At 37.5% G+C, this 27,500-nt stretch overlaps 1 protein-coding gene and 1 long non-coding RNA gene across 2 annotated transcripts in view; one reads left to right on the top strand and one right to left on the bottom strand.

Moving 5' to 3' along the window:
* Nucleotides 1–17,361: 17,361 nt before the first annotated feature.
* The window catches only part of LOC115221376 (zinc finger protein OZF-like), a 59,272-nt gene continuing 49,133 nt past the window's right edge, over nucleotides 17,362–27,500 (top strand). The window contains exon 1 of the mRNA XM_029791552.2: nucleotides 17,362–17,675. The gene's annotated coding sequence lies outside the window, so the exon portion shown is untranslated. The remainder of the gene's footprint in view (nucleotides 17,676–27,500) is intronic.
* On the bottom strand, nucleotides 18,477–18,988 carry LOC118766864. Its single transcript, XR_005002773.1, has 2 exons — nucleotides 18,948–18,988; nucleotides 18,477–18,561 (listed from the first exon to the last, which is right to left on the bottom strand). It is a non-coding gene; the product is annotated as an uncharacterized LOC118766864 (long non-coding RNA).

The raw sequence follows: 27,500 nt of genomic DNA on the forward strand, positions 1-27,500 counted from the left end.
ATGGAGAACAGACGTTAAACGATGATGATGATGATGATAAAATACAAATTAGAGATAAAACCACTATTATTATATATATTTTATATATTATATTAATTATATATATTATTGGTTTATGTCTATCACTGTTTGAGTTGCCTAATATGGTTTTATCTCTAATTCATATTTTATGTATTTATACTGCGAAATTTAATTTAATACTAAATTTAATTTTTCCCTGTAAGTTTGGAGTTATACTCCCTAATATTATTATATATATATATATATATATATATAATCACCATTATGATACATATTACATGCACAGGAATATACGTTCATATGTGTGTATGTATATGTTAGAAGCTTCCAGTTTTCAGCTTCTTGTATCAATAACAAAGCTTTAGCTAGTCGACCCATGGATGTGACAGAAGAAAGGCACTTAACTGTGGTGCCATGCAGCAGAATTACATTAGGAGCTAGCATACGGTTATGAAGTGAACTTCTTTACCACATAGCTATGCCTACACACACACACGCAAAAGCAAAAATATATTTTTCTATTGATTTTCGACATATTTGCTTCTTTTTAGAACTCCTTTGCTCTGCTCTCCATTTATGCTGCCACCACATCATCCGTTGGAAGTTCAAATTTAATGTTTAACATATTTGTCTGTTCCACTCGTCATAATCTCACCAGTGATAAAAATTAAATCCTGGGTGGAGACAGATAAAGCTCATAGTCAGGGACATAGTTACTGTGAAGCTGGAATACCTTCTCGACAAGGAAAACTTATATAAACAGATCAAAGAGTGATCAACAGCAATTACAGAAAGAGTTTAGAGAAGAGTCGCTATTGTTTAACCAGAGTATCATCATCATCATCGTTTAACATCCGCTTTCCATGCTAGCATGGGTTGGACGAATGACTGAGGGCTGGTGAACCAGATGGCTGCACCAGGCTTCAATCTTGATCTGGCAGAGTTTCTACAGCTGGATGCCCTTCCTAACGCCAACCACTCCAAGAGTGTAGTGGGTGCTTTTACATGCCCCCGGCACGGGGGCCAGTGAGGCGGTACTGGCAACGACCTCACTCGAATCTTTTACACATGCCACCGGCACAGGTGCCAGTAAGGCAATGCTGGTAACGATAACGCTCAAATGGTGTCTTTTACGTGCCACCGGCACGGAGGCCAGATAGCCGCCCTGGCAACGATCACATTGGATAGTGCTCTTAATACCCAACTAGCACAGGGCTCGTGTGCCAGTAAGGCGACGCTGGTAACGATCACGCTCGAATGGTGCCTTTTAAGTGCCACTGGCATGGAAGCCGGTTAGCCGCTCTGTCAATGATCACACTCATATGGTGCTCCTTGCACCCCACTAGCACAGATGCCAGTCATCGAATTTGATTTTGATTTTTGAGTATAGTGACAGAAAAGGCTAGATTAGATAGTGGTGCTAGAAGACATTCAAAACTGCAGTTAGGAAAGGCATAGCATTTGGTGTACCAATTCAACCATTTCTTTTATGCAACTATTGCTGGACTTAGGACCAGTTAAGCAGCTTTGAGTGTGGTTTGGTCAACTTTTGTCAACTTGATAAACTTAGACTGATAGGTGGTTTGGTACGCAGAGTTTTGTGATATATGTTAACCCTTTGTGAATGAGAACTAAGTTATTTTACTAAATTCTTTGTTATATTTAGAATAAGTGAAAGAAACAGAGCATCTCAACAGAAATTTGGTAACAAAAGGGTTAAAATATATATAATAGAGAAACAATTCTTAACCCATTTGATACCAACTCTGGCTCTGTAGTGCAAATGTTTTGTTTTCATAAGTTTTGAATTAAAATCTTCCACCAAACCTTAGTCACAATTTATGTTCCTAACACTAGTTTAATGTTAATAAGTTATTTTATTAAATTCTTTGTTATATTTAAAATTAATTGAAAGAAACATAGAGCACCTCAAAATAAATACGGTAACGAAAGGCTTAAGGATGTGTTGAGTGTTTTGCATGTAAGTATGAAATGAAATTGAAACTTTACTGCTATTGATGATGGATAAAATGATACATATTTTGTTGTTGAAACAGTCACATATCTTCTGTATCAGATTCATGAGTCATGTGGTGCTTATATACAGTGGCCTGAATCCACGTGATTTGTGGGGAGCAATATATGGGTTAGTAATGTCAAAGATGGTGAGGTGGGGGTTAATGTTTGAGGAGTGCATATGAGGGTGATGAGTCTATGTGATGCTGCTTCAATTCGGATTCAATCGAGCTTTGTGTTTTTAGGATTTTTCCTAATTTCTTGTGCAGTCTCTTAGCATGCCGGCTGAGCTCTCCCGACTCTCTGTTCTCATTTGAGTCACACATAATAAAGTAAATATATGTAGCTCTACAATTAATACACATAGCTTTATAAATATTGTTTAACCCTTTGGTGTTTAAACCGGCCATATCCGGCCCAAATATTCTACATGTTTTATATTCAAACTGGCCATATCCAGCCTCTCACACCTAACCTATAGTGACATTCTAAAAATAAACAATCACATCATTGAAACCTCAAAGCTATAACATAATGTATGATTAATTTAAAACAATTTGAGTGAAAAAGTATTACATTTAATAGAGAAATTGAACACCAAAGGGTTAAATGGGTTAGCTGGCAAACCCATCTTTGATTGCAAGCATGGCTGTGCGATTAAGAAGTTCATTTCCCAACTGCATGATTTCAGGTTCAGTCCCACTGTTTGGTACCTTGGGCAAGTGTCTTCTATTATAACCCTGGTCCAGCTATACCCTTGTGAAAGGATTTGATAGACAGTAACTGAAAAAGGAGGCGTTATATATATATATATATATATATAAATATATGTGTGTGTGTCTGTTTATATCTGCTTGCTTATTCAAAAGTTGATGCAATGTTCTGACAGCATTTCTTTTATCAGTAGATTGCCTGCTCGCTTTGTGCCTTCTGAGTCTGTGGAATAAGAGATTCCTTATTTAAAACAGGCAAAGGCAAGCATCAGGAAGGGCATCTGGCTATAAAACAATACCTCAATAATATATTCATCCAAACCATGCCAGGATGGAAAACCCAATGTGATAGAATTCTGCATACACCTCACAATTTTCAGGTGGCAACTAATTGTTTACCATAGTTCTGTTTGGGTGCATTGTTAATGAAAGCTGTATATTATTCAGTGGTTACTCTCAACCTGAGGAAGTGGAATACTCACAGGGAAGTGGGGACATAGGTTTTGTTTGTTTGTTCCTTCTCGAGCCATGTCTGGCTCATAAGGGCTGGTTTCTTGGCGTATAGGTTCCCCACCTGGACGGGACGCCGGTCCGTCACAAGTGAGCTGCAAGATGCAGGAGGAAAGAGGGAGAGAAAGTTGTGGCGAAAGAGTCAGCAGAAGTTTTGCCATTACCTTCTGCTGGAGCCGTGTGGAGCTCAGGTGTTTCACTCATAAACACACACATCGCCTGGTCTGAGATTCAAACCTGCGATCCTTCGACCGCGAGTCCGCTGCTCTAACCACTAGGCCATGTGTCTCCACGAGGACATAGGTAATTTAGTGAAAATGCTAAATAATTTTACTTCAAAATTTGAGAAACAAAGAAAATAAAACAAATTTTTAATTTAAAATGTACAATGAAATATAAAATTGAGACCAGTAATTAAAAGTCTGATGTTTGGTACAGAAAAAATTCTATTTGGTTTTAACCTGCTAAAATATATAAAAATTTGCAAACTGTTTTGTTTACAGTAGGAAGATAGGCAAAACCACTTCTGTAAAGTGTCTCACCTGGTTGTATGCTGTGTTCCTCACAAAATCATTTCAGTATTGATAGCCTAGTCTACTTCACTATAATCATCATCATAATAGGTAGTATTTTGTTATTATTAAATTCTCTGTGGCTTAGTTAAGTAAAAGATTGGTGTGAGAAAAATGAATGAAATCAGAGAACTTGATCAAATGCTTGCAACAGACTGGACGCATAGTGTCCGGTGGTGGTGGTGTTAGACTTGGTGACAGATTATGTCTACCTCTCAAGAGCAGGTACACTTCTCTAAAATCTACCATAAAGCTTTATATACAGGTCTTTTGCTTGAGGAGCTATACAGTAGAATTCAACGTATAATGATGCAATTGTGAAGTGAAACATATGACCGTGCTTGTCTCAATAATTTTTGGGGAAATATATACTAAGTTTGCAAGCATCATACTAACAACCATTTTATCTTGCAATACTGAATTTTAATCATCCCGAGTATGTAACTAGAAGAGGGACAAACATATGGGTGCTTGTGATTATGTGAGGCTATAATTGATGGGTTTTGTTGCATTTAGTTTTATTATCCTACCAGGTTTTGTATGCCCTGAGATCTTTGATGGTAACCAGAGTGCAAGAGTACAAATTGATAAAGTATGTCGAACGTTGAGATTCCAGAGAATTTGTACAAATAGCCTGGCACAGATGATACTCTATATACATATATATACATATACATCTATATATATATATATATATATATATATATATATATACACACATACATAGATATTATATACATACATAAATACAATTATATATACACATGCGCACACACACATACATATATACATGCTCATATATAATTATATATATATATGTGCGTGAATATATATGTATATATACATATATAAACATGTATATATGTATGTACATATATTTAAAAGTCATGGAATTAGTGAATGTATTTACTTTTGGATTTTTCTTTGTAGGGTGACGCCAAAAGTCTTTCAGGAGAATCCAATAATTTTGAATAAATGTTTATTTATAATATTCTTGCTCTCCCTAATCTAATAAGGGACAATTGTAAATATGTGTGCTTCAAAGGATTCAAAAAAATTTAATTTAAATAAACATTTTTTTTTTAACAAAAAAATTGATGTTTTTGAAATATTTGCTTTATTTTACTCTCAGACAATTTATTTTCTTTTTTCTTCCTTGTTTCATATCTTCCATTGTAGGGGACACCACAGAGTAAGAGGGGACTACTGACAAATCGTGCTCATAACTTAAATTACAACCCTAATTAAAAACTGCACTGTTAATTTTAAGTCATTGGTTCTGTATGCTGAATGTCATTGCAATTGTGATAGTGACGTCCTTCGGTCAAGAATGACCATGGAATTGCACCTAGAAAGTTACCCTCCGAGGTACAAGTCTGGGCAAGGTTGCTGATGGAAGACCTGCAGTTGCCAATGCATACCAGCCTCCCCTCTCCGTGCCACTGATGTTAACCAACGGAAAGGCAAAGGCCGATACAGGATGGCACGATTGACATCGCAGCTCATTTAACGTGCAAGTGGCTGAGCACTCCACAGACACGTGTACACTTAACGTAGTTCTCAAGGAGATTCAGCGTGACACAGAGTGTGACAAGGCTGGCCCTTTGAAATACAGGTACAACAGAAACAGGAAGAAAGAGTGAGAGAAAGTTGTGGTGAAAGAGTACAGCAGGGTTAATCACCTACCCCTGCCAGAACCTCGTGGAGCTTTAGGTGGTTTCACTCAATAAACACTCACAATGCCCGGTCTGGGAATCAAAACCGCGATCCTACGACCGCAAGTCCGCTGCCCTAACTACTGGATGTCATACTGCTGATGTAAAAGATTATATTGGAAAATTGGTTTCATCATTATTCTCATCGTTTTACTGTCCATTTTTACATAGGTTAGATGGTATTCATTGAAGCATATGTTTTTACAGCAAAATGCCATTCCTTGCCTGTTTTCAAGCAAAGAAGTTTTTCCCCATGCCTGGACATGCTTTTATGGAAACAAAGGACATCTATGTTAGGATACACAAAAACACAGTATATCTGTGTGTGCTTAGATACATGCATGCCTACATACATACATAATTCATACACGCATGCATGTATCCATACATACATAGACACACACTCACACACACACATCAGACTGGAGTCTGGTGCAGCCTTCCAGCCTACCAGTCCTGGTCAAACTGTCCAACCCATACATGGACAACAGGCATTAAATGATGATGATATAAACAAACAAACAGACTTCTTTCTGTTTCTGCCTTCTAAATCTACTCATAAGGTTTTGGTCAACTGAAGAACATAGTAGAAGACACACAAGGTGCCACACAGTGGGACTGAACCCGAAACTAAGTGATTAGAAAGCATTTTTTTTTAACCACACAACCATTAGTAACATTTTTCAGTAATGTTAACATGATATATATGTTTTTACTAGGGGTATTAGCAACATCTGGGAAATCCAAATTATCTTGCAGTTTTCATAAACACGTGGCTTAGTGGTTAGGGTGTCAGCATCATGATCGTAAGATTGTGGTTTCGATTCCTGGACTGGGCAACTCATGTTCTTGAGCAAAGCACTTCATTTCACATTGCTCCAGTCCACTCAGCTGGCAAAAATGAGTAACGCTGCGATGGACTAGCGTCCCGTCCTGCTGGGGAACACATACGCCATAGAAACCAGGAAACCGGGCCCATGAGCCTGGCTAGGCTTTAAAATGGCGCAGTGGACTTGCAGACGGAGGATCGCGATTTTGATTCCCAGACCAGGTGTTGTGTGTGTTTATTGAGCAAAAACACCTCAAGCTCCACGAGGCTCTGGCAGGTGGCGACCCCTGTTGAGTAACGCTGCGATGAACTGGCGTCCCGTCCAGCTGGGGGGAAAACATACGGCACAGAAACAGAAACGGGCCCATGAGCCTGGCTAGGCTTTAAAAGGGCGCATTTATTTTTTTATTTTTTTCATTAACACAGACTGTTTTCAGTCTCTCACAATAAAAACTTCTAACATAGGGACAAAGTCAGAAATTTGAGGATTTGTCAATTATATCAACTCCAGTGCTTGACTAGTGCCTTATTTTCGTGATACTAGAAGGATGATAAGCAAAGTTGGTTTCAGTGAGATTTGAATTCAGAATATAAAGAGCTGGCATTTTGTCCAGTACTCTGCTGAATCTTATTTCTTTACTGTCCACAAGGGGCTACACACAGTGGGGACAAAGAAGGACAGACAAACGGATTAAGTCAATTATATCGACCCCAGTGCCTAACTGGTACTTATTTAATTGACCCCAAAAGGATGAAAAGCAAAGTCAACCTCAGCAGAATTTGAACTCAGAACGTAGCAGCAGATGAAATACTTGTTTCTTTACTACCCACAAGGGGACAAACAAGGACAGACAAACGGATTAAGTCAATTATATCGACCCCAGTGCGTAACTGGTACTTATTTAATTGACTCTGAAAGGATGAAAAGCAAAGTCGACCTCGGTGGAATTTGAACTCAGAACGTAGCGGCAGACAAAATACTTATTTCTTTACTACACACAGTGGGGACAAACAAGGACAGACAAACAGATTAAGTCGATTACATCGACCCCAGTGCGTAACTGGTGCTTATTTAATCAACCTCGAAAGGATGAAAAGCAAAGTCGACCTCGGTGGAATTTGAACTCAGAACGTAGCGGCAGACGAAATAAGCATTTTGCCCGGTGTGCTAATGTTTCTGCCTGTGTACGGCCATTCCTAATGGTTTGTTACATAGACACAAGGCCTGAAATCTGGAGGTAGGGGTATAATCATTTATATTAATCCCAGTGCTTGACTGGGGGTTATTTTATCGAGCTTGAAAGGACAAAAAGTTGACTGGAGCAAGATTCGAACTTGCAATATAAAAAGCCAGAACAAAAACGGTAAGGCACCTTCCCCAACACTCAAATCTTCCAATCCACCACCCTTACTCTCTTTTACTTGTTTCAGTCATTTGACTGCGGCCATGCTGGAGCACCACCTTTAGTCGAGCAAATCGACCCTGGGACTTATTCTTTGTAAGCCCAGTACTTATTCTATCAGTCTCTTTTGCCGAACCGCTAAGTAACGGGGACATAAACACACCAGCATCGGTTGTCAAGCAATGCTAGGGGGACGAACACACACACACACATATATATATATATATATACATATATACGACAGACTTCTTTCAGTTTCCGTCTACCAAATCCACTCACAAGGCATTGGTCGGCCCGGGGCTATAGCAGAAGACACTTGCCCAAGATGCCACGCAGTGGGACTGAACCCGGAACCATGTGGTTGGTAGCAAGCTATTTACCACACAGCCACTCCTCAAAAATAGCTGTTTTTAATATAGGCACAAGGCCAGAAATTTATAAGGAGAGTTTAATTGATTCAAATGACCCCAGTACTTGACTGGTATTTTATTATATCAACCTCACAAAAATAAAAAGAAAAGTTGACCTTGGTGAGACTTGAACTCAGTGTAAAAGGAAACATTCAAATTCTGCCAAGCAACAATAATAAATTCTGACATTGACACAAAGTCATAAATTGGTTTGTGAGGATGTAGTTTACTAAATAGACTCTGATAGTTTATGTATGAGGCTTTATCAAAAGTTCCTGGACCAGTTCTGTAGCACATCAGCAGATGACAGCCGAAGGTTGCATGCATGGTGAGATCTAGCAGTTACTCGTTTTTGCCAGCTGAGTGAACTGGAGCAATGTGAAATGAAGTGCTTTGTTCAGGAACACGAGTTGCCCGGTCCAGGAATCGAAACCACAATGAGAACTCGGAGATTTGTTAGAAATAGCAGTCAGGTGCCATAAGTCTCTGTTTGTGAATGTAAGTATATCGTGCAAAACAGCATAATTTTCATCGTTTTTTCCTGTTATCAGTTCTGTTCAAGCATGATTCATCTATCGTTAGTCTTCATCATTATTCATGTCAGTCAATTACAAGTGTAATGCTAATGGTGCCTGGCATCTATAAGCTTGCCTTGCATGCTGGGTCATCATCATTTTGTGGTTGTTTGGATGTAGGCTGTGTTCTATGCTAGTTCGACTATTCAAGGGTCACCATTTTGTAGTGTGTTTGTTGTCGGAGTTTCCATTTTATAGTTGTTTATTATGAGGTATTCGGAAGTCGACATTTTATATTTATGCCTATTTTTATGCATGCCTGTGTGCTAAGATGTTTGGTTCTCAACCACATGGTTCCGGGTTTAGTCTCATGTGGCATCTTTAGTAAGTGCCTTCTATACGCCCCGGGCCGACCAATGCCTTGTGAGTGGATTTGATTGACGGAAACTGAAAGAAGCCCGTCGTATGTATGTGTCTCTCTCCCCGACCCACCCCGCTTGGTAAACTTCATTTGTTTACACCCCCATAACTTAGCAGTTCGGCAAAAATGAACGATAGAATAAGCGGGTTGATTTGTTCGATCAAAACCCTTCAAGACGGTGCTTCAAGTGTAGCCGCAGTTCGATGACTGAAAAAAGTAACTAAAAAAATAAAAAATCATGAATTATTGTAGCTTCAATTAGTTTCTGAAACAGTATCTCTTATCTTATCTCTTAGGATCAAAGGCAGATTTTTCTCTGCCTGTTACCATGTTCGTTTTTAATACAATTCTACAATATAGAATTTCTTCAATTGGAATTTACCTATGATTTTTCGAAGTAGATTCGATTGGGTCATGGCATATAAAGTTTTTTTCAATTTGACCCCCAATTAAGCAAAAATTTGAGAAAAGTAAATATTTTACGATTTGCCTCTCTCATTTCAAGTGCTTTACTCCTGCTATTACCAACACACTTTCTCCTACTTTCTCTTTGCAAGTGAAAGTGAAAGTATTATATAACAGGGATGAGCCATTAATAGTGGTCATCCTTTTTGCTAGAGGAAGATCTGCTATGGTCTTATATGCTACACCACTGGTTTTCAATTCATATTAATCAAATTAATATTCAATTTTTCACCCTTATTATGTGTGTGTGTGTGTTAGCAATTCATATAAAATTGCATCAATGACTTGAACTTGAATAAGTGGTTTCACATAAATGGGGATAAATTAAAAAGGTTTGTTCATCATCATCATCGTTTAACGTCCGTTCTCCATGCTAGCATGGGTTATTACTGTTTGACTATTGTAATCACGTTTGTTGGTTCCTCGTCAGGGAGACATTGTTGTGTTGCATTTGTTAAATAATTGTAAACCGTAACCCTCCCCCTTTCAGAGAAGGGGCTTTGGTTATTGTTTAAAAATTGAATTGTGTCCCTGTTTGGGGAAATTGACAATATTTTCACCGTCTTTACGGAAGCATTTTTGTTAAAATGCCTTCGATAGAAGAAAGTCCAAAAATGGATTTCGCTGCAGCTGTACACTTCTATACAAGAGGGAGGACAAGATCCAATTGATCGAAATTGCAAGAGACGGGCCTACAATTCCAGTCTGTTATATATTTTGAGTATTGTTATCACTAGAGATATCAAGATATAACTTTATATTTTGTATTTTATGTGTAGATGTATATATATAGATGTACATGTAATATGTACACATATATATACACATAACCCATGCTAGCATGGAAAGCGGACGTTAAACGATGATGATGATGATGATGATGATACATGCATAATATATCTACCCATACACACATACGCACACACACACACATACATAGGGGCAGGTGTGGCTGTGTGGTAACAAACTACGTTCCAAACACATGGTCCTGGGTTCAATCCCACTGTGTGGTGACTTGGCATGTGTCTTCTGCTGTAGCTTCAGACCAACAAAAGCCTTCTCAGTGGATTTTGTACATATATACAGGCATATATACATATATATACATGTATACGTACATATTCAGCATAAACACTCTACCACTACAACTAATAACTGTTGGGAACACTTTCAAACCTGCCTTACATTCGAACCAGAATCTCAAAAACATTGTCCCCTTCAGCGCCAAGCTCAACTGCTCTATCCTGACATGGAGGGTATCAGCAATGAAATCTATAACAAAACACTCATTGACATTGAAGACTGAATTGCTAAACTGGGTGGAAATGAATTGTCGACATATGGCCTGTCACAAGCATTCAGGTCAGGGTCAAATAGCCTTCCCACTGCTGTCATTCGTGAAACAACCTACGACACTCAAGCGCTTTCAAAGTACATTGTTGAAAATGAGCCTAAATTACTTCCAGACCAGCTGCAGGCCTACAGAACTATTCTTAACAGTGTACGCCAACACGAGGGACGAATCTTCTTCCTCGATGCTCCTGGAGGGACAGGAAAAACATTTATTACAAACCTTCTCCTTGCAAAAGTTAGGTACCATCAGGACATTGCAGTAGCTGTAGCCTCCTCTGGCATTGCAGCTACTTTGTTACCCGGTGGCAGGACAGCACACTCAACTTTTAAACTCACTCTCAATTTAGCAGCATCCGAAATGCCTTCATGCAACATCAACAAAAGCTCAGATCACGGACAAGTACTTAAAATGTGTTATGTAATTGTCTGAGATGAGTGCACTATGGCTCACAAGGGAGCTTTGGAAGCATTAGATAGAGCCCTGAAAGACATCCGAGACTGTCAGGCTCCAATGGGAGGTGTAACGCTTCTGTTGTCAGGTGATTTCAGGCAAACTCTTCCTGTCATTCCGAAAGGCACTAGAGCTGATGAAGTTCAAGCATGCCTAAAGTCCTCTACCTTGTGGCATCATGTTACAATCTTTAGTCTCACCACTAACATGAGAGCTCAGCTACACGGCGACAAATGTCCACAAAGTTTGCACAGGACATTTTGACACTTGGTGAAGGCAAGATGCTTCTCGATGCTGCAGGACAAATGGAAGTGTGGTCATTTTCCTCTGTTGTTAATTCTGTAGATGACCTCAAAAACAAAGTCTTTCCCAACTTCACACAAAACTACCAAAATCACAATTGGCTGTGTGAAAGAGCAATATTAGCTCCAAAAAACGTCGCTGTTAACAAAATTAATCAACAGCTAATGCATTTTCTTCTCGGCACTATACACACTTACAAGTCTGTTGATACAATTCCAGATATAAATGAAGTTGTGAACTATCCTCCTGAATTTCTCAATTCACTGGACCCTCCTCGACTACCTCCACACATATTATCACTTAAAGTTGGAACTCCTGTAATGCTACTCCGCAATCTGGAACCACCAAGACTTTGCAATGGAACACGACTGGTGATAAAGAAAATGATGTCACACGTTATCGAGGCGATCATTCTTTCTTGATGTGGAAAAGGTGATGACGTCTTTATTCCAAGATTTCCTCTTACTCCATCAGGAGCAGAAATTCCATTTACATTCAGAAGACTGCAATTCCCCCTTCGTGTCAGCTTTGCCATGTCCATTAACAAATCTCAGGGTCAAACCCTCTCCGTAGCTGGTCTTCTCTTGGAAGAGCCCTGCTTCTCGTATAGGCAACTGTATGTTGGCTGCTCAAGAGTAGGAACCAAAAGAAACCTTTTTGTATATGCTCCACAAGGAAAAACAAGGAACATTGTTTACAACGAGGTGTTATAATCTCAACAGCCAGGAGATATATACATGATCTCCTTTTTTTTAACAAACTTCATGTACTTTCATGTATTTATATTAATATACATATATTTGTGTGTGTGTGTGTGTGTGTATCCATATATATATATATATAACAGAAAAGTCTAATTCTTCTATTGAATGTAACCGGGCAACGCCGGGTATCTCTGCTAGTCTTATGATAAAAGGCAGATTTTCTCTGCCTGTTACCATGTTTGTTTTTAATACAATATACAATTTCTTCAATTGGAATTTACCTATGATTTTTCGAAGTAGATTCGATTGGGTCATGGCATATAAAGTTTTTTCAATTTGACCCCCAATTAGGTAAAAATTCGAGAAAAGTAAATATTTTACGATTTGCCTCCCTAATTTCAATTGCTTCACTCAAACTATTACCACACTTTCTGCTACTTTCTCTTTGCAAGTGTACACACACATAGACACGCAAACATATACATATACGATTGCCTCTCTCATTTCAAATGCTTTCCTCCGTTTTTTTTCGAGAAGTTCTTTTGAAGTTGGTGTGGATCGGAAGCATTGTTGTACATGTGTGCATGCATGAGTGTGTGTGTGTGTCTGTGTTTGATGGGGTGTGCGACACAGAAAGTGTGGTGTGTAAGTGAAGTGCTTTTGCTAGTGTGTGTAAAGAGACAGAGAGAGTAATGTTGTACTGTGTGTGTATGTGTGAAAGACAGAGATAACTGAACTTTTTTTATTCACTTTTTGTAGTGAGTGACTGAGAGAGAAAAGAAGAGAGGTTATGTATGTATATATGAATGTATGGCTTCAGTGACACACACACAAAAACACATATCTACGTACACCTAAAGCATGCACACACACACACAAACGGAGCGCGAACTTCAAAAGAACTTTGCGCTCTATCTATCTGGTTTGCCATTCCTCACACGCACACATACACACGCAAACATATACATATATGACAGTGACAAATACAAACGTTTTAAACAACTACATACAAACACTCAAACACACACAGAAGTGTGTGTTTGTTATTAGTAAAAAGTTTCCAAACACAATTCACTTTCTCATTCGAACACATTTGCAAACACACACCGACGGTCGAATTGCCATAACTCAACAGAAAAGGTAAATTGGTTTTTAATTTACTTTCTGTCGCTAAATTTTGGTAGTATTAATTGGAGAGCGGGATCTTTTCTTTTTGACGGAATTTTCTAGTTAACTAAACAATTTGAAACTTCGTATACTGAAACATTATTGTAAACAAAATTGAAAACAAAATTGTACTTCAGTTGTCAATTGATGAAAGAAAGAATTTGGAAGCTAAGAAGGTGTGTGTGTGTGTGTGTAGGAAGTGAAGGATAAAAATATGGCAAGAAGTGGACAGATGTACATATATACATACATACATGTGTGTGTATGTATGTGTATTATCTCTATATAAAGCTGAAGTTGTCTGTGTGCGGCAGGTTTGGTAGCCTTCAACTAACACTATCTCCTCCGAGACCCTGTGGCGCAAGTTGACCAAAATTGAGAGGATGATAGAAGGGTTGCTCTTCCTTCCGTAGAAGATAAAATTCAAATCGGACCATGTTAACACCAAAAATTATTTACATCAAAAAGCTGCTTTTTTCTATGAAAATCCCTATTTTTTACCATTTTTTCACTGCTGTGTCACCACGTTTCGGTGTATTTCAACCAGAAAAATGTTCAATTGAACACAATAACAAGCTACATAATGCAAAATTTTTACTTTTCAAAAATTCCAATTCCAGCGGGTCGAAACAAACCCAAGCAACACCGGGCGATACTGCTAGTATATATATATATATATATGTTTTAACTTTAAATTTTCACACGAAGGATAATTATCCTCTTTAATACAAATATTCAGTGAGGGGTGATGAAACGATTCTTCAGGTGATCCCGTAGTTTTAGATGTACTACGTCTGAATAAAAGGCGGGATTATCAATCACAAATGAAACATCTTTCATAATATAAGATCTACTCAATCAATCAAGGCTAAAACAAGATTTTAAGGGGATCTTTTCGGTTTGAACGGCATTTTTTTCTAGCGGTGTCATATGAAATTGTCACCCATAATTATGACCCTAGTATCGATCTATTGCATTTCAATCTGTTTTAGGGTTAGGGGTGGAGGGAAGGGTATCTTTTTTTCTTCAGAAATGTAAATAAACCCAATCTGTTTCTTAAACGAGGGACATATTCATACGGCACAGAATGTTTTCACCTCAATAGACGTCATTGATTGGTTGAAATTGAAGAAAAAAAAAACAAAACAAGTATCTTACAAACTATAGAATTTTCTCAATAAAGCCAAGAGAAAAAGATGTTTTATAAACACATTCTACCAGTATACGAAGTTTAAAAGTGTTTAGTTACGTGGAAATTATTTTAAAAAACTGCCGTTCAAACCGAAAAGATCCGAACATCTTTCATAATATAGGTTTTACTCAATCAATCAAGGCTAAAACAGGATTTTAAGGTATGATTTGTATAAAACCTCAATAGACGTCATTGATTGGTTGAAATTGAAGAAAAACAACAACAAATATCTTACAAACTCTAGAATTTTCTCAATAAAGCCAAGAGAAAAAGATGTTTTATAAACACATTCTACCAGTATACAAAGTTTAAAAGTGTTTAGTTACGTGGAAATTATTTTAAAAAACTGCCGTTCAAACCGAAAAGATCCGAACATCTTTCATAATATAGGTTTTACTCAATCAATCAAGGCTAAAACAGGATTTTAAGGTATGATTTGTATAAAACCTCAATAGACGTCATTGATTGGTTGAAATTGAAGAAAAACAACAACAAATATCTTACAAACTATAGAATTTTCTCAATAAAGCCAAGAGAAAAAGATGTTTTATAAACACATTCTACCAGTATACAAAGTTTAAAAGTGTTTAGTTACGTGGAAATTATTTTAAAAAACTGCCGTTCAAACGAAAAGATCCGAACATCTTTCATAATATAGGTTTTACTCAATCAATCAAGGCTAAAACAGGATTTTAAGGTATGATTTGTATAAAACCTCAATAGACGTCATTGATTGGTTGAAATTGAAGAAAAAACAACAACAAATATCTTACAAACTCTAGAATTTTCTCAATAAAGCCAAGAGAAAAAGATGTTTTATAAACACATTCTACCAGTATACAAAGTTTAAAAGTGTTTAGTTACGTGGAAATTATTTTAAAAAACTGCCGTTCAAACCGAAAAGATCCGAACATCTTTCATAATATAGGTTTTACTCAATCAATCAAGGCTAAAACAGGATTTTAAGGTATGATTTGTATAAAACCTCAATAGACGTCATTGATTGGTTGAAATTGAAGAAAAACAACAACAAATATCTTACAAACTCTAGAATTTTCTCAATAAAGCCAAGAGAAAAAGATGTTTTATAAACACATTCTACCAGTATACAAAGTTTAAAAGTGTTTAGTTACGTGGAAATTATTTTAAAAAACTGCCGTTCAAACCGAAAAGATCCGAACATCTTTCATAATATAGGTTTTACTCAATCAATCAAGGCTAAAACAGGATTTTAAGGTATGATTTGTATAAAACCTCAATAGACGTCATTGATTGGTTGAAATTGAAGAAAAACAACAACAAATATCTTACAAACTATAGAATTTTCTCAATAAAGCCAAGAGAAAAAGATGTTTTATAAACACATTCTACCAGTATACAAAGTTTAAAAGTGTTTAGTTACGTGGAAATTATTTTAAAAAACTGCCGTTCAAACCGAAAAGATCCGAACATCTTTCATAATATAGGTTTTACTCAATCAATCAAGGCTAAAACAGGATTTTAAGGTATGATTTGTATAAAACCTCAATAGACGTCATTGATTGGTTGAAATTGAAGAAAAACAACAACAAATATCTTACAAACTATAGAATTTTCTCAATAAAGCCAAGAGAAAAAGATGTTTTATAAACACATTCTACCAGTATACAAAGTTTAAAAGTGTTTAGTTACGTGGAAATTATTTTAAAAAACTGCCGTTCAAACCGAAAAGATCCGAACATCTTTCATAATATAGGTTTTACTCAATCAATCAAGGCTAAAACAGGATTTTAAGGTATGATTTGTATAAAACCTCAATAGACGTCATTGATTGGTTGAAATTGAAGAAAAACAACAACAAATATCTTACAAACTCTAGAATTTTCTCAATAAAGCCAAGAGAAAAAGATGTTTTATAAACACATTCTACCAGTATACGAAGTTTAAAAGTGTTTAGTTACGTGGAAATTATTTTAAAAAACTGCCGTTCAAACCGAAAAGATCCGAACATCTTTCATAATATAGGTTTTACTCAATCAATCAAGGCTAAAACAGGATTTTAAGGTATGATTTGTATAAAACCTCAATAGACGTCATTGATTGGTTGAAATTGAAGAAAAACAACAACAAATATCTTACAAACTCTAGAATTTTCTCAATAAAGCCAAGAGAAAAAGATGTTTTATAAACACATTCTACCAGTATACGAAGTTTAAAAGTGTTTAGTTACGTGGAATTATTTTAAAAAACTGCCGTTCAAACCGAAAAGATCCGAACATCTTTCATAATATAGGTTTTACTCAATCAATCAAGGCTAAAACAGGATTTTAAGGTATGATTTGTATAGAACCTCAATAGACGTCATTGATTGGTTGAAATTGAAGAAAAACAACAACAAATATCTTACAAACTCTAGAATTTTCTCAATAAAGCCAAGAGAAAAAGATGTTTTATAAACACATTCTACCAGTATACGAAGTTTAAAAGTGTTTAGTTACGTGGAAATTTTAAAAAACTGCCGTTCAAACCGAAAAGATCCGAACGTCTTTCATAATAATATAGATCTACTCAATCAATCAAGGCTAAAACAAGGATTTTAAGGTATGATTTGTATTGAACTTGGCTGTTGTTTCTAGCGGATCGATCGAGTGCGTAGGTAGAGGCACACCGTCGTTGGCTAGAAATGTTTAGGTCAACCGTGATTGCTGTCACAAGGCCAAACACAGATCCACACACATAGAACAAGCATACGAAGCCAAGCAAGCAACGTCGCCAGAGCTCTCTAACATAAGAGTAGCGAACAGCCAACGACGTGCAAATGACGTCATGTGTGTTATGGCGACTGTCAACCGACTTTGTGACTCCTTCGTTGTCTTGTTATTTATTTAACTACTCACGCTATGCATAAACTCTTCCTCGACAAGAGTTTGCTTCAGGTAAGTTCCGAACCAAAAAAAATGAAACATTTTATTTTCGACTTTTTATTGTTGTTGTTGGTGTTTTTTTAAAAAAATATTTAAATGTATTTACCTATTACATTGTTGACTGTATTACACTAAGTTATGTATTTTCGCTTTCTTTATCTCTAAGAAATATGTCTTTGAGATAAAGAGAGTAAGAGAGAGAAAGAAACTAAGCTAGAGAGAGAGAGAGAGAGAGAAAGAAACTAAGCTAGAGTGTGAGTGAAAGAGAGAGAAAGAAAAGCTGTACTAGAGTGTGAGTGAAGGAGAGAGAGAGAGAGAAAAACTGAGACAGTGAGAGAGTGAAAGGGAGATAGAATGGTGTAGAGGTGTGAGTGTGACGGACAGCTGCTTCGTTCTCTCTGTTTAGTATTACTCTATCTCTCTCTCCCTCCCCTGTCTCTGTGTATGTCTGTCTCTCTCCCTCCCCCTCTCTCGCTGTCTGCCTGTCTCTCTCTACCTCCCCCTCTCTCACGGTCTGTCTGTCTCTCTCTCTCTCTCATTACGTTAACTCTGTTTATGTGTGGATGGCGAAGTCTTTTAAAATAACAAAAAGTCACCCGCAGAAGAATAAACTGTGACTTTGGTGGCTGCTGTTAAATGACAATCAGATTAACTATGCTGAAGCCACTTCTTCCTCTTTTAATAAATTACCCTTCTGATTAAAAGAGAAATGGACAATGCGTTTTTATCATTTTCTTATTTATAGGAAAAGACAAAGGAGTCGGCGAGAATCGATTGAGCGTCGAACAAGAGAGATGCTTTCTCGGTATTTTCAGTTTGCCGTTTTATGTTGTTCTGAGTTCAAATCGAGCCCGGATCTAGTCTTTCTGGTGGAGGATGGAATCGATAAAATAAGTACCTATTTCTTTATTGCCCACAAGGACAGACATAGGTATTAAGTGCATAACTGGTACTTAATTTATCGACCCCGAAAGGATGAAAGGCAAAGTCGACCTCGGCGGAATTTGAACTCAGAACGTAAAGACAGACGAAATACCTATTTCTTTATTACCCACAAGGGGCTAAACACAGAGCGGACAAACAAGGACAGACATAGGTATTAAGTCGATTACATCGACTCCAGTGCATAACTGGTACTTAATTTATCGACCCCGAAAGGATGAAAGGCAAAGTCGACCTCGGTGGAATTTGAACTCAGAACGTAACGGCAGACGGAATACCGCTAAGCATTTCGCCTGGCATGCTAACATTTTTGCCACCTCACCACCTCGATAAAATAAGTACCAGGCATGTACCAGGGTCACTTTAATCGACTATATATTCTTGGCCGAGGTCGACTTTGCCTTTCATCCTTTCGGGGTCGATAAATAAAAGTACCAGTTTCGCACTGGGGGGTCGATATAATCGACTTAATCCCTTTGTCTGTCCTTGTTTGTCCTCTCTATGTTTAGCCCCTTGTGGGCAATAAAGAAATATATATATTCTTGTCATACAAAATGTTGGCCTGGTGCCAATGTCAGAAAACATGTTTAGATCCAGGGATAACAATAGTCTTCGCTTCATCGTAAATAACCCAGCTTTTTGCTTCCCGCAGTTGTTTAGATGTTGTTTAACCAACTGCTTTGCAGGGTCATCATTGTCACCACTGCATCACCATTATTTAATGATTGCGGCTTGTCATGGTTCTCTTGTCAACCAGGTCAGCTACGAATAAGTAAACTTCTTATCAAAGACATTCTAGCCGTGGCCACCTCGATTTTTTTTTTTTTACTGGTGTCTGCGATTATTTACTTCATCTCAATAGTTCCCTTTTCTAAGACAGCAGGATGTAATTTAGGAGAGATTTGGTTGCTATTCCTAGCAGGTTGGGCGACTGCGCAGAGGCTCCCTCCTTGGTCATACATATTTTAATTGTTTGCTGATGAATTAATTAGTCAGTTTTATGAATGCGTAGAGATAAACCCCTCTGTAGACCCTTTGGTAATGACCAGCCACTCCACCTTGTTAGAATCTCCTCTCAGTTTCATCTCATTTAGAAAAACATGAATGTTATGGTCCCTCAATATCTTCCCATTAGATATATTTATATTTACCTGGAGCTTTAGGTATATGTAATGAATCACACACGTGTGTGTGTGAACTACCTTACTCCAAGTGATGCGAAAATGAAATACAAATTATGAAATGCGAAACATCCATCCCTGTTTATTATTTTCTTTTCTTTAATTCTATGTCAACCATAATCAAGCAGTTCTGAGATCAAAGCCATTCTAACCGTGACCATTCTGTCCATCATCATCATCATCATTATTATTATTTCAAGCAGTGTCTAGTCTAATGTATTCATCCTATTTCTAGATAGTTTAATTTGAATGAGATTTTGCTGCTCTTTCTAGCAGATCGAATGACCGCCTGACAGAGGCTCTCTTCGGTTGTTGTTTCGCTTCGGATCAGCTTTCATCAAACTAATCTATGATCAAAAGTTGTCCAGCCATGACCATCTCGTATTCTAAGGGTAACTAGGACATTATCTAATGTATGTTTTTTTTCCCCCCTCATCTTAAACGATGGGAAAATTTTGAGGAAAATTTTGCTACTATTTCTGCTCATTGGCTGTTTCGATGTGTCGACAGATTAATTAATTACAACGTGTTTTAATTATACATACTACCAGCCTTGACTTTAGAGTAATAGTAATAAAAATAAAAATTATCTGAGGGTAGTAAATAGCACAATCGGTAGAGCGCTTGACATTAATGAAATGCGTCATGTTATTTATGTTCTGAGTTCAAACCCAGCTGAGTTCAACTTCACTCTCTCGACTATACATTTGTAACCTTGTGTCTGTGTTAGAAGCGAAATGACGGTGGGACAGTGCCAAACACCCCCCACACTGATTCTTAATAAAGACCGCGCTGGGTCTTTTGAAGAGTTTATGCACCATAAAACGAAAGGGGCTCCGCACAACTTGGCTGATCGAAAGAAAAAAAATGCACGAAGCTACTTTTTGTACGTTCGGGTAGGACCAGTGTAAGGTGAGCTTTGGTGGCGGTTTCTCACCTGTGTATGGTGCGGGAGTTTACCTATATTTCTATTTATTTACATTCATTGATTTATATTTTTCTAAAATCTGTCTGTTATTCTGTGTATTATTTTTGTCCAATTTTTACCTTGCCCCTATGTATGTATCTCATAACAGCTTTGCTTTATTTGTTGTCTTTATATAACTACGTATTTGTATTCCTCCACACGACCCGTTTTATTACCTTTTCGGTTACACGTTTTGTATTCTTGAATGAGCCCTGATTACAAAAAGCAAGAAAAATTAAAAAATCACCATCATCATCATTATTATGAACTAATGAAATGGCAGAAAAACAGCGTTGGTCCAGAGGCCATCTGTATTTTATTGTTATTTCTCCTCAGGTCATCTCTGATCGAAATGAAACAACTGTGACAATCCTGTCCTTTTGCATATCACAGACTACATTGTAGCCTCTATTTTAAGACTGTAATTCAATTGAAGTTTGGTTGCTATTTCTAGTAGGTCGAGTGTCTGTGTAGATGGTCTCACGTTGGCCCTCTACATTCAAATTTCGAATTTCGCCGAAGTCGACATTACTTTTTCCATTTCCTGGATCTATAAAAAATACATACATACATATACATATATATATATATATATATCAGTCAACTGGCGAAATTAAAGAATACGCACACCCAGTGGTTAGGGTTAGGGCCAGGGTTTTTGTTACGCCGAAAACAGGTGGTGTACGTATTCTTTACCTCCGCCCAGTCAACTATAGAATGCAGTCATCTTATACGTTCACCTTACAAAATTCTGATTTTGTATCTGTATAAATAATTAATCATTATTCTAACCAAAACAATGATGTCCATTATCTTCGTTATATTTATTCGTTCATCCGCTTCCTTGGATGTGACACAGAGGCGAGCACATTCTGACAACTTGTTTCGAAATACAGATGTTGTAAACAAATTATCCTTAAAAGTTGGCGGAAAGAGTGAATATATAATATAGTCATTTGATGTGATCGGCTCTAGCGCCTGATTGATCCCTTTACATTGTCAACCCCAGATAGTTGTAAAAACAAGGTCGAATCTCTCCGGGGTCGATCAGGGTTGTCATCTTTCTGAGGTTGATAAACAGATTACCTGTCAAATGCTGGTGTTTTTATCCTTTCTTTCAGCCGGTGGAGCGCTTGACTGTGATTGTCTGTTTGCATCTTAAATTCAAATCCCACCGGAGTGGAGTTTTCATAGATGCTTAGTATAGAATTACTCGGTAGAGTCTTTAGAGCGTCGCTATATTCGTTCCAGTTCTCTACACGCTACACGAAGTTCAAAACCTGTCGTGGTCAACTTTTGTCTTTTATCCTTTCGGGGTCGATAAATCAACTACAAGTCCAGATCTGATAACGAGTCTTCTCTCTCTCTCTGAAATCGGCAACAGTCGTACCTAAAGAGGAATGGGTTACGATTGAACCCTTCCGACCTCATCAAGGCAAAGATAAAATGCCTTTCGCTATTTGTCCTAATTCCGCGCTCTGAATTCAAATGTCACCATGGTCATCTTTGCCATTCATCATTTTTGGGATCCAGTTCTTTACGTTCTGAGTTAACGGAGAGTAGATTTAATCCATTGCCCTGTTTAACATTATTCCTTGGGTATTCCTGCGGAGTTCACTCTGTTGAATATATTCCGAACAAGTTATCTGGTTTGAAGATAATTTCGTTTCTTTTCTTTCCTTCATGTATGTTACGAATGTCTATAAAATAAATACCTGTAATATATTGCTGCATCGATTTAATCTTATGTATTTTATGGCTATCACTGAAGATGTTTAGCCTTCTGCCAATATCAGAAATCGTTATCATTGTTTTGTGTTGTTGCTGTGTGTGACACTATATACTTAGTTACGAAAGTGGGGCAGGAGGAGATGGAAAATATACGTGATAAGAAGTCACCAATTAGGGTTAAAATAATGTGCCCAGCTCTAATGTTTGCTGCAATTCGAATTGCTAAAGTTAGAGGTTGAACCCTAACACTTATAATTTCAATTAGAGGCAAAAGGGGGATTAGAAATGAAGGGGTACCTGAAGGTAAGAGGGATGCAAGAGATGAATATCTATTGTTGTGGTAGGATGAAATAATTAATCTAAATCATAGGGGGAAAGAGAGAGAGAAAGATACAGCTAAGTGACTACAGGCGACAGAAGACAAAAAAAAAAGTAAGAAAGAGGGAGAGAGAAACAAGGAGGAGGGAGAGATTGTCTTCCTATGAAGTTTTGTTACAAAGAAAACAAAATGTTCAGTCAGCTGTTTTATCGTTTGAAATTTCTTCGCCGACAGTCAACTCGAAACAGCGATCCGTGTATGTGCGCGCGTTGGCATATGTTTATGTGTGAGTAAGAGACCAAGAGAGAAAGATTCTTTCGGGTTCATTCATACTAGACTGTTTGATAATCTAATCAATTAGAGTTGTTAAGAAAGAAAGCAATTTTTCCTGTCATTTTTCTGTTTAACATTTTTAAGCACACACATACACAGAGGTATGTATACGCACAAATCATAATTAACGGAATATCAGATTTTGCAGATCTTTATTATTCCTTTTTCTTTACACTACTCGTGCGGGGTCGTTCGTTGCCTCTGGGATTGATGATACCGGCAATGTGTTTAGGATCAAGTTTGGAGGTGGTTGACTAAGTCCTTCGTTTAGTTTAACGACGTCTACTTCTTAGTTCTTGAATGCTTTTTAGCAGAATCCACGCTGTTGCATTCTACACTGGATTCCGACCTTATTGTGTCTGGAAAAAAAAAAGTGATTATCGATAATTAAAAAGAAAAATTAAATCAGCAACACTTCTCTACTTCTGTGCAAGCTTTCTGTTATGGAAATCATCAACATCATCATCAGTAGTAGTAGTAGTAGTAGTATGCCACTGTGACCACTACTACTGTTGGTGTGTTTTCTTTCCCCCCGGCACTCAGGCTGCACTACACGTTCCGTGTACTGAGGTATTGACAATATCAACATCATCATCATTATCGTCATTGATGTTAATTAGTAAGTTACTCGTATTTGTTTTCTCCATTATTTTTTAAAATTTTGTTTTTGAAATCGTTATCGCAGTTCAAATCCCGTCGAGTACTTTGCTTTTTATTCCTTAGGAGGCCGATAATTAGAAGTGCCATTTAAATAAGGCACGGACAACCTTGTCCGAAAATCGACCCGCATGAAACAGGGCCCACCATCGGACGGGCCGCTCCACTAAAAAAATAATTAATTAACGTTATTTTCCTCGGGAAATTGCGTGTTTTAATTAGAAAGTCCCGCTAAGCAGAATTTGCCCACGATATTTAAATACTGCGGTGAATTTAATCAACTTTTACATCCACTTACCCCCATCCACCAAATCCCTCGCTTTGTGCCTATGCAAGGTTATTATTTGAGCGGTAGAGTATTAGAACCACGAGGCAAAATTTTTAGTTGTTATTTCTTTCAGTTTTACGTTCTGAGTTCAAATTCCGTTGAGGTCGACATAGATTTCGCCCTCTTGAGGTCGATAAAATAAAGAACCACTCAAGAATTGAGGGGTCAAAAATTGCTGTCCTTGTACCAAAATTTGAATGAATGTCCGTCTTTACATTCTGAGTTCAAATTTTGCCTTTCATCCATCGGGTCGTTGAGATAACTAACTACCAGTTGAGCACTAGGTTCGATGTAATCGACTAGTATCTTCCCCCGAAATTTTGGGCCTTAAGCCTACAGTAAAAAGGATTATTATCATTATTAAGGCGACGAGGTGACAGAATCATTAGCATGCCGGACTAAATGCTAAGCAGCATTTCTTCCGGCTTTGTGTTCTGAGTTTAGATTCTGGCAAGGTCGACTTTCCTTTGATCCTTTCGGAGTTGAGAAAATAGATACCAGTTGACCACTAGGGTCTATGTAATCGACTAGACCCCACTCTTACTTCCCATCCACCAAAACAATTCAGGCCTTGTGCCTATAGCAAGTAGACAGAATTATTATTGTTGTTTTTGCTGTCATTATTGGTCTTCTCGGTTTAGTATTTTCCCTTTCTTTTACTCTTGTGAAGTCTTCTTACTATCAACCAGCTTCTTTGATAAACGGTCCGCTGGTGGGCATAATATGCGACCTAGATTTGAACTAAAGTTGTTTACTGTTTCGTGTCGCCTGCTCCGACTCTGAATGTGTTATTTTCTTTTGACTCGTGCATATGCATTGCGGAATTCCCTCCCCCTTACACCTACTAAAAACTAAATTGACTGAAAAATGACTTGACTACCACACGCACACACACACACATATGCAAGATACATATAATTGCATTTGTGTATGTGTGTACACTGACCTATTGTGTGTGTTTTTGTGTTTGTCTCTCACCTCTTGACAACTGCTGTTGGTTTGTTTACGTCCATATAACTTAGCAACTCAACAATTCATTTGTTTATAGGTTAATTAGTTAACTAGTTGAGTAGAAATAAAAGCAGTGTTTGTGCTTTTATGTAAAATTAACCTCACAAGCTGTAAACACACACACACACACACACACATATGTATGTATAATACTTGTATATGCATGTATTATTTATGTCTTACATATGCATTTATTTATATATTTATTTACTGCCCACAAGGGGCTAAACATAGAGGGGACAAACAAGGACAGACAAATGGATTAAGTCGATTACATCGACCCCAGTGCAAAACTGGTACTTTATTTATCGACCCCGAAAGGACAAGTCGACCTCGGCAGAATTTGAACTCACAACGTAACAACAGACGAAATACCACTAAGCATTTCGCCCGGTGTGCTAACATTTCTGCCAGCAATATAAAGTAATTACTTTATTTTTCATAATTTTTTCTTTTTGAAAGATAAGTGCGTGCCCTCTGTAGGGTTTGTGAACTCCAAGGCATAGTAACTCCAAATGATATTTATATATCAACATCTTATGTTGATATATAAATAAAAAAAAACTTTTGTTACAAATGTAATTTAAGATCCTTTAATGATTGAATTATTTTTTTTCTTACTGCTATATTTCAATGCCAGTACTACTTGATTGGAACCCATGCCGATGGCATGTAAAAGGCACCATTCAAGCATGGCTGATGCCAGTGCCGACGCCAGCACCCACTACACACTCGGAATGGTTGGTATTAATTAGGAAGGGCATCTAGCAGTAGAAACCCTGCCAAATCAGATTGGAGCCTGGTGCAGCCTGCCAGTTCTCAGTCAAACCGTCCAACCCATGCCAGCGTGGAAAGTGGATGTCAAATGACGACAACGATATTGTCTTGCCCTTAGACAACTCTGAATGAGCAGGTCTATGATCCGGGGCCAGGGCCCTGACCATCCCCTCTCTTTGTATATCAAAGATATTATGCAATGTATTCTTCCTTATTTCAGGTAGATTGTGACTGGAGAAAATTCGGTTACAGTTTCTTGTAGGCGGAATGAACGCATAGGGTCTACGTCATTTATTTGGCATGTTTTATAAACTATGTTGCACGCACAGACATTCATATATGCATATACGTGGGCAAACAGTCATGCCCAAAAGTTCAAATCACATCGAAGTCAAATTTCAAACTCTCCTGAGGTCAGTAAGTTAAAGTATCAGTCAAGTAAGAGAGCTGATAGTCTTGACTACTCTGCTTCCTGAAATTTAAGACATAACAACAGCCACAATCAACGTATACATAGACAGACACTACACATATGCGTATTTGTATGCATGCATGCATACACTCTCTCAAATAAGTTGTGTATGTGTTAAGAGGTGATATTACATTTTTTTAAAAAGTGCTAATTAAGGAATTTATAATATAAAACAATTGATTATGTGTGTTTGTGTACTCTCATAACTTCCATAAGCCTCCATTCCTGCCATGACCTCCACCTATTTCAAGTCCAGACTCGAGGAATTGAGCTTAGGACAGTGAGAATGAACTGTCAATGTGAGAGCCAGAGACGAAAACACTAAGGTTTTCAAGCCAGCAATGGGTAAAATTGTACACTGAAGGTACTAATGTAATTCCAATTGTCAATGAAGTACTGTAGATTAAACATGAACTTTGAGTTTTACATGTTTTACAGCCTTTGGCAAAGTTCTGTAAGAAATTTAAAAGTACTGAAACTGACAGGTCAGGATACGTCCTGTTATATAAAGATACATGAGTAAGGATGTTATTGCTGAACACGGACATGTAGTAACCTGTATTACCATGAAGATGCATACACGTATATGTTCATATGTATATGCATGACATGCATGTCTACATATATGTATTCATATATTATATGTATGTATATATATATATATATATATATATATATATATATGTGTGTGTGTGTGTGTGTGTGGTGTGCATGTATATTTATATAAAGTGTATGTGTATATATCACATGATCACCAGTTTTTCAGATGTTGCTACACATCGCTGGTGACAAAGCGTTTGCATTGTTTTAGCCTTCGAACGACGCAGGAAGGCTAAAACAAGCGAGCAGGTCAACAGAAGAAAGAGTGGTGAAAGAGTACAGCAGGGATCACCGCCCCCTGCCAGAGCCTCGTGGAGCTTTTAGGTGTTTTCGCTCAATAAACACACACAACGCCCAGTCTGAGAATCGAAACCACGAGTCCGCTGCCCTAACCACTGGGCCATTGCACCTCCACATGTGTGTGTATATATATATATATATAATATATATATATATATATATATTATATATATATATATATATATATGTATATATACTGTTGTGTCTGAGGAGAATCAT

The sequence above is a fragment of the Octopus sinensis genome, linkage group LG18, assembly GCF_006345805.1.
Source record: "Octopus sinensis linkage group LG18, ASM634580v1, whole genome shotgun sequence".
NCBI lineage: Eukaryota > Metazoa > Mollusca > Cephalopoda > Octopoda > Octopodidae > Octopus > Octopus sinensis.